Source organism: Chionomys nivalis, chromosome 1, assembly GCF_950005125.1.
Source record: "Chionomys nivalis chromosome 1, mChiNiv1.1, whole genome shotgun sequence".
Taxonomy (NCBI): Eukaryota; Metazoa; Chordata; class Mammalia; order Rodentia; family Cricetidae; genus Chionomys; species Chionomys nivalis.
In genome coordinates, this window is record NC_080086.1 from 20400079 (window position 1) to 20409334 (window position 9256).

Sequence of the window (9256 nt, forward strand, 5' to 3'; positions counted from 1 at the left end):
TTAATGTTGATTTCTGTGTGTTTCTTTGGGACTGAATAGCTGCAAAACCGGATGGGACAGAAACCTGTGTCACCAAAGACGTCCAACATGAACAATTCCATCCACATAAAACCTGAGAGTGCTTGGCAACTAATTCTTGAAGCAAAAGAACAGAGTTAAGCATGTGCTGAAGCAAAGACCTGTATTTTGAGACCTGTGTTTTGTTTAGGCAAGTTCCAGGTCTATGAAATCAACCTAGTGAGACCTGCAGGCCCCAGGCTTTAGAACAAATCAGCATTTCCTTTGTTAGTTAACAGTCACAGACGTCAGCATTTCCTTATCAGCTAAGGATGTCTCCAGACCTGAATTCCAACAGCCTACCTTTCCTCCCCGCTGCCTGTTTGCTATATAACAGCTTCTGAGGGATAATAAGGTGGCAGCTTGATCTGAAAGCTTGTCTTGCAGTCATTTCTTATGTCTCTCGCCCTTCCATTCCTCCTCTCCTGGTTTATCAGTGACCCATGTTCATGTCCTGCTAGACGGGATAAGCATGGCTTCTTGGTAGCAGCATTTTTTGGGGGGGTAGACTCTGTTTGCTAGAAGCAAGCTAGTTTCATTTAAGAGAGGCTTCCTGACTCAGGTTTAGCTGCAAAAACCTTGCAGCCCTTTTAAGAAGGTCTACCACAAAGCACTTAAATGATGTATATGAAGAGCTGACAGCATGCTTCTTGTCAGGGACTTTCAAAGTCAGGGACTTTGAAATACCATAGAGTTGTAGCAATAAACATGGCTACAGTCAGTACCTCCACCATGAGTCTAGACTCTCAAAAAGCTAATGAACTTTTTGGGTGGATCTAACTGTCAAGTTATGGCTTTAATCCTAGCCATATCACTTAGCAAATTAAAGACTCATGTGATCAGAAATAGAGAGATAAAGAGTAAAAATAAATTCAGATGAAAATAATCCTATAAATAGTTTAGAGTGTGTTTAAAATATGTGTAGCCTTGGGAGAGAAAAGAAAAAGGAGAAAATCCACAAAAACAAAGAAAAAAGAAATAGAGAGAGTAGTTGGGTATAGTGGCATACATCTTTAATCCCAGCACTTGGGAGGCAGAGGCAGGCAGATTCTGTGAGTTCAAGCACAGCCTGGCCTACAGAGTGAGTTCTAGGACAGCCAAAGATACACAAAGAATCCTTGTCTCAAGAAACCAAAAATTAAAAATAAAAATAAAAGAAATAGAGTTTAAAATAAAGCCATGTAAAATTGGAAATACACAGAGAGTCTGAATACTGTATGTTATTGTGTTGTCTTTGAATTGCTGAATGCTGAGGAAGGAGCAAAAGCTACCAAAAGACATTTGATTATAAATGGTGCAGGATCAATTCAACACATATATTTTGAAAATGCCTTGACTTCCAAATTTAAGTCAAAAGTTATGTTACCTTGGAGAATAGGTTTGATTTTATTTCCACAAAAAATTAGAGGCTGTGGAACCATTCTGGGTTAAGAGAAATGAGAGTTGGCCAAGGAAGAACCCCTGAGAAATCTCGACAGGAATGAATGGTCCATATGTCTGAGCTCTACATCTGGAAAAGTTTCAAGACTGCGGGCTGAGATGATCAAGCCTCACAGAATATTGCAGTCAGGACTTGAACATAATTCAAAATTTTCTTTAGGTTCCTGGAAGAATATCAGTGCCTAGAAAACGATTCCCACATTTTCCAAAAAATGGATTATGAATGTTTTTCTTTGTTTAGAAGGTTGGTTACAAGTTGTTATATATGGAAAATAGGAAGAAAGCTAAACAAAGGAGATTAGATTCAGAGATCTTGTTTTGAAGAAGCGGGGTAGTGCTGTGTGACAATGATCTTATGCCCTGTAAAGATCTGTCAGTTTATTGCTTTAATAAAATGCTAATTGGCCAGTAGCTAGGACATTTAAACTGCCTCCCCTCCCCCAGAAAACAGATGTGTGGTTTTCTAGGCTTCCTTTTTCATATCCTCTCTGTGGGGCTAGAAAATCATCCAGGAGTGTCTTGTCCATAAAACCTGGGCATTTTCTAACTCAGTTTATTTGTTCTGACTTGGACTGCTGAGTCTCCTGAGAGGATAATCTTGGTACAAAAACTTTTCTCTTTTCTCTCTTCCTTGTTAGAATCACTCTTTCTTTCTCTTAAATAAATGAGCACTTTGGGGTTATCTGTGATACTTGTGGTAGTTTGAAAGAAAATGCTCCTCAAAGGGACAAACACAGTTAGGATGTATGGCTTTGATGAAGAATGTGTAGCTTTCTTGGCAGAATTGGGTCCCTGTGGAAGTGGGATTTGAGTTTGAATATATGCTCAAGCCATGCCCAGTGCCTCAATTTACCTTCTGTTGCCTGTCAAGCAAGATGTAGGACTCTCAGCTCCAGCACCATGTCTCCCCGTACACCTGCACGTCCCACCATGATGAAAATGGTCTAAAACTCTGAAACTGTAAGCCACCACCTCAATTAAATGTTTTCCTTCATAAGAGTTCTCATGGTCATGGTTTATTTTGAAAGCAATAGAAACGCTAATTAAGACAAAAATATAATGGCAGTTTCCAAGATCAATACAGTAGTATGTCAGTATATAGGGAAGTTTGCATATAATACAGGCTACTAATGGTTAATATCTAATACCAGTTGTCCTGTCAAGCCTCCATGCTTTCTTGACTACTAAGAGAACATACACAGAAACACAAAGCTGCCTGAACACTTCACTGCAGGAGGGAGTGCATTGGTCTCTTAGGAACTAGAAGGCATATTGTGTTCCAGGAGCCTTGACTCACACCTGAAAACTTTCTGACACATGCCTCTCAAGACAGTTAGGGTCTAAGTGTCCACGAAACAAACCAGCATCCTCTGCAAACAATTAATGCCTTGTTAAGGGTGAGTAGCTTTGCCCCCAACCCTTTCTAAATGCTCTCTTTACATAATTTTTATCTTACTATTGATCAAACAAAATCTTCAATACAGAATTTGTTGTTTATATTAACAGCTCAAAGGACAATACTAATAAAAAATAAGTCAGCTTCAAATCAGATAATGACAGACACTGGACTCTCTTCCTTCAGTAGAGTACTCTGCTTCTATCTCATTCTGGTTCTTTGAAGAAAAAAAAAGCCAAACCATCAAAATGCTATAATCATATTTGGCTTCTTTTACTAAGTGTAATTTTTTTTTAAATCACTCCACTTGTTCTCCTGAGAAAGTCAACAAGGGCTGATAAAATTTCCCAAGCTCTTCCTAGTTTCCCAGGGGCTGGCATCTAGGATTCCTGCCTGATCCAAATAGGTGTCATTGCTTTGTCTCACTGGGAACTAATGTGCTAAATTGTAATTCAGCTTGGAGCATGGAGCTCTGTAAGCTCCTCATTTAAATATATCAATACTGGCTTCAGTGACTGGGAGACAGACAACACCTGCTTCTTCAGGCTATCAAACTTCTTGAGCTGATTTACAAATTCAAATGGTGATTCTCCAACATTCATAAACTATTTTCTTGACTGTTTCTTCTATCCTGCACTAAAAATCTGTCTCTCCCTCTCTTTATCTCTATATGGATGAGGCTACCTGAACTCCTGTTTGTTTACAAAATCTCAGGGCAGCCTGCAGGAACTTCCAGTTAGGGTATCCAAAACTAAGTCATAACAATGAGGACGCCTTCTCCAGGTTGTAAACATTCTAGATGGTTTTTTAGTTCGATTGGAGATGTCCACAAAAACTAGATAAACCTTGTTGTATAAACGCTTATTAACTCTTTGCACCTTTGCTTGCTGCTTTCACTTTGGCCTGAGTCTCTGCTCTCCTCCCCGCTCTCCGTTGATAACTCTTTAACTTCCTTCCTCTACTCTGTCCTTCACTCCCCACCCCCACCCCCATACCATGCTTAAAAAAAACTACCTTCCTGCAGTGGACTATTTCATTTAAAAAGCTTGTTTGTCTTCCTGTTAAAATGTCCATAAGAATGGAAATGTGGCCCCAGTGTACTTGATTTTTGACTGTGTTTTTGAATGTCTGAATTTGTGTGTTCTGTATGTGTTGCTGGCAGCAGCTCAGACATGCACACAGCTGGCTGTTTTCTATGTTTTCCAATTTTCATATTTCATTTGAAATAAACCTTTCTGTCTTTTCATTCAAATAACAGCTACTATGGTTTCTTCATGCACCTATTATATTCCAAAATGCACTAAAAGGATATATAAAGTTGTCAGTCTTCCTATATATTGTTTTTATGATTAAAAGGTTTCATGTCAATACTAAAAAGAACTTTAGATAAAATTATTATTTTAGGCTAAATTTAACAGGGATAAAACTTAAAATTCTAGATGTGTAAAGACTACTAACTTATAAACTTAAAAATGAATTTACTTAAACTGTTAGGAATATTTTCTAACATGAGCTCTCTGTTGATGCAAAATTCCCAATCAAGCCAAATCAAAACAAGCCAAATTAAGAAATATCTAAGTTTAATGGGAGTTCTGCACTCTTGAGTGACCCCAAGGGGAGGGAGGAAAAGAAACCACTTGTGCCTCTTTTAGGAGTTCATTTAAATACTCTGTGGGAGTGGTCCTGAGGAGTCAGGACCTGGCCTGCTGGGATTTGGAGTCCAGACCAATACAACTCTCAGGCCTGGGGGCTGGGATAGATGTAAGCAGCTGGGGTTTATGCTCCAACTTAACGGAAACTGTTGAGGATAATTAGGAATGCAGGTTGAAGTGTGCTTAGTAGTGTCAATAATTCCTTACTTAATCCTCTGGCATTTAAAATGTTTACTTTTCCCATATTCAACAAAACAGTGCCATGCCTCTAACTTGCTTTCTTCTTTGTTCAGATTACTCTTTTGGGTCATTCACATTAGATTAGATTTCTTATACTTGATCTAAAAATCATTCACCTTGTTACCAAATTCCAAATAGAGGAGAGCTCACCAAACAGGTTTCAAAGTAACTTTTTACTATTCTTTTTTTTTTTATTAATTAATTAATTTATTTAATTATTAAAGATTTCTGCCTCTTCCCCGCCACCACCTCCCATTCCCCCCATCCCCCAATCAAGTCTTCCTCCCTCCTCAGCCCAAAGAGCAATCAGGTTTCCCTGCCCTGTGGGAGGTCCAAGGACCACCCACCTCCATCCAGGTCTATTAAGGTGAGCATCCAAACTACCTGGGCTCCCACAAAGCCATTACGTGCAATAGGATCAAGAACCCATTGCCATTGTTCTTCAGTTCTCAGTAGTCCTCATTGTCCGTTATGTTCAGCGAGACCAGTTTTGTCCCATGCTTTTTCAGACCCCGGCCAGCTGGCCTTGGTGAGTTCCCGATAGAGCATCCCCATTGCCTCAGTGTGTGGGTGCACCCCTCGTGGTCCTGAGTTCCTTGCTCGTGCTCTACTATTCTTTTGATTAAAGAAATTCACTCTAAATTTGACTCTAAATAATCTATCATGTATGTCTCTTTTTCGTTAACTTATTATGAATACAACATTCTACCTTCATGTATGCCTGAATGCCTGAAGAGAGCAGCAGATCTCCCAGATGGCTCTGAGCTACCAAGTGTTTGCTGAAAACTGAACTCAGGGCAGTCTGGAAGAGCAGCCAGTGCTCATAACCTCTAAGGCATCTCCCCAGCCCTCACCTACATCTCTTGATTAATTAAACAGAAAAAATATTTTAGGACGTAAAGCTGATTTACATATTTCCAATCTCCTAAACAAATAAAAATAAATATTACTGCTTTTAGCTAAAATTATTGTTAGGTTTCTAAACTTCTATTATGACTCTCAAAAAATGAGTCTCCTTGTCTCTTCTATAGCATGGATTTCAATACAGACTACATATAATAACAATAATAATAATAAATAATACTGGCATATCTGACATTTTTGCTTTTTAAAAAAAGTTCTTATAAGCTTCAAGTGATCAGTTTGGATCAACCAGCATCAACACAGGTCAACATGAACTCGGATAAGTATTACTTGTCAACAGTTTATTTTCCAGCATGCCTATTTGAATTGTCTTTGGGAGGGGACTTTTCCTCTCTCCCTGACCTGGATTGTCCTCTGTCATATGCTAAAACTGTACACATAAAATTCCAAACATGAACCTAAGAGAAAATGTATCCTCTTTAAAATTCCTTAATTTCATCTTCTGCTATTAATGTACATTTACTCCTCTAGATTCATAATCACGGAAAGGGTTGCAGCTTGCTCTGGAATTTCTTGGGCAACAGTCTCCTCTCTCTGCAGTCCTGTCCCAACCTTCCAACTCACATTCCAGGGGATTCTGCAGCAGTCTCCTGGCCTTCTCTCGGCACAGGGTTCTTGTTGTAATAAGAGGGGCGGGGCTGTGTCCCCGGCACCTGGGCGCCTGCATGGCTAGCTTATGTCCCGAAATAATTACACGGATACTGTATTTTTTTAATCACTGCTTGGCCCATTAGTTTCGGTCTCTTATTGGCTAGCTCTTACATATTGATCTAACCCATTTTTAATATTCTGTGTAGTACCACGAGCTGGCTTACCAGGGAAGATCTTAACCTGCGTCCGTCACGTTGGGTGCCACCCTGTTGTAATAGGAGCGGCAGGGCTGTGTCCCCGGCACCTGGGCGCCTGCATGGCTAGCTTATGTCCCGAAATAATTACACGGATACTGTATTTTTTTAATCACTGCTTGGCCCATTAGTTTCGGTCTCTTATTGGCTAGCTCTTACATATTGATCTAACCCATTTTTAATATTCTGTGTAGTACCACGAGCTGGCTTACCAGGAAAGATCTTAACCTGCGTCTGTCTGGAGTGGGAGAATCATGGCGACTCCTGACTCGGCTTCTTTCTCCCAGCATTCTGTCTGTTTACTCCACCCACCTAAGGGCTGGCCTATAAATGGGCCAAGGCAGTTTCTTTATTAAAAGAAAGTAATCCTCCATCAGGTTCTGTTGCTTGGTTTTTTTTTCTAAAGACACAAAATTGGCTGGGTAAGGATGGATCAGGTGATTCTTGGAATCTGGAAGAATGGAAATAGGATCAAAATAATTTGAAGAAAATTCTCAAAGAAATAAATTTGAGGAGTTTGAATTGGGAAAAGGTATAAATCCCAAATTATTTGGATGCTTCCTATAATATGTGTAAACCATTTGCTTGTATAGTCATAATTTACTTTTTTTTATTTGTTGTGTAAAACATTGTCTCTCTCTGAACTAGATTGGTGACTAACTGATGTGGGAGGTCCTTCTATCTTTGTGTTTCTTTTATTGGTTAATGAATAAAGGAAATGCTTTGGGCCTATAGCAGAGCTATAGGGGAACAGAGCTAGGTGGGGAAAACTGAACAGAATGTTGGGAGGAAGAAGGCAGAGTCAGAGAGACACCATGGAGCTGCCAGAGTCAGAAATGCCAAAACTTTGCTGGTAAGCCACTGCCACATGGCAAAACACAGATTAATGGAGATGGGTTAAATTAATATGTAAGAGTTAGTCAATAGGAAGCTAGAGCTAATAGGTCAAGCAGTGATTTAAATAATATAGTTTTGTGTGATTATTTAAGGTCTAAGTTAGCTGGGCAGCAGGGAACCAACAAGTAGCTCCTTCCTTCAACAAATTGTAGTGCAAGTAGCAGACTAAATCCTTGTAAAACCTAAAAACACTTAAAAAATTCTTGACACACACACAAAAAAACAAAGTTTAGCTGCATTCATTTTTCAGCTGGTGGTGTGCCACAGCTCCTTTAAGAGAGGTTTTCTTAATTCACTGATAGCAAAAAACCAAACCAAAACAAACAAAACTATGCTGTTTTAAAATGCTAGCTTTCTGGGCCATACTGCCAGTGTGACCTCTGGCTCTTCCAAGAGACCAAATATTTAAATGAGGTTTGTGAGCAGCATACTACAGCTTGCTTAATGGCAACTTGGACCAACTGTGTGGCTCATTGTGGGGTGGTGTGTCAGAGGCGGTGAGCTGCTCTACCTTGCTGGACTGGGCGGGGCAAGCACAAAATGCCATATTACCCCTAGCAATGACACAGCTTAACTTTTTAAGAAATGCTTAGCATTTTAAGAAGCCATCCTGATCAGAGAAGGCTTCCAGATACACAATGAAAACAAATTCAGACATAAAAGATCTCTAAATGGGTCAAATTCTTGGATAAATGTATGTAGGTATGGGAGAGAAAATAAAAAGAGTATAGAGAATTAAAAATATACAAAGAATCATAGATTAAAGGTGTAAAGATAATAAAATAAATATTAAAAACAATAGAGTAAAAATAAGCCATGTAAAGATGAAAAATTCACAGAGAGTATGTGAATTAGCTTACATATAATTGTGTTTTCTTTGAATATTTTTTTTTACTGTAAAGAAGCTAAGTACAGGGAGACATTTAATTATATATCCTGCTAAGCTAAACAAGCATGTATATTATAAAGGTATCCTAAATACAGAATTTGGGTCTAAGTATATGTTGCTTTGGAAAGATGTTCTTCTTTTGTTTCCATGGAGGATAAGAACCTGTGGATTGCTTCCAGACTAATATGGTTTGATGGACCAAGATACCCTGAAATGTTGCCTTGAACACTTCTCAAGAAATTACTTTGCTCAATAAACAGAAGGAAAAAGTTTGGACAGAACTGAGCCCATATTCCCAAATATTGTCTATAAATGTTTCTTTACATTAAGTGGGGATATGCTATCGAGATTTGCATTGGTATGTATCTTGGTTTATTGATACAAATTTAAGGCCAATTATGTTATGTGAAATATTTCTGCTCTTGATTAAGGTATTATGTTTGTGCAGCTCATTTAAAAATGTAATGTGTAATTAAAAACATAGTTTAACAAATAGTCATCTATAATAGTCAAGCATGTAGCCATGTTAGTTAAGTTTTCTAAATACATAGAAATATATTTCAGTTAGGTATTCTTCAAATCTTTCAGTGACTTTCAGAATATGACATTTAAATATTTGAAGAAATTAGGACGTTTCATGACAGTGAGACACATCTGGTCCTGGCACCACTAGTCTCCTTCAAGAGGATGATGGGGAACAAAGAGGCTCCTTATGGAGTTTGTTAGCCATTTGTGTAAGAAACTGCTTTTGCCTGGACTGCTCAACTGGACATCTAGGACCCACAGAGAAATGACTGCTGAACTTGCCTAAAGGTGAAAAAGGGCCTTTAAAGTTCCTACTTCATGAGAGAGTCTGCTAGCCACATTCAGGAAACAGAACAAAGTTACTGACAAATGAACATACATAAACTGTGTT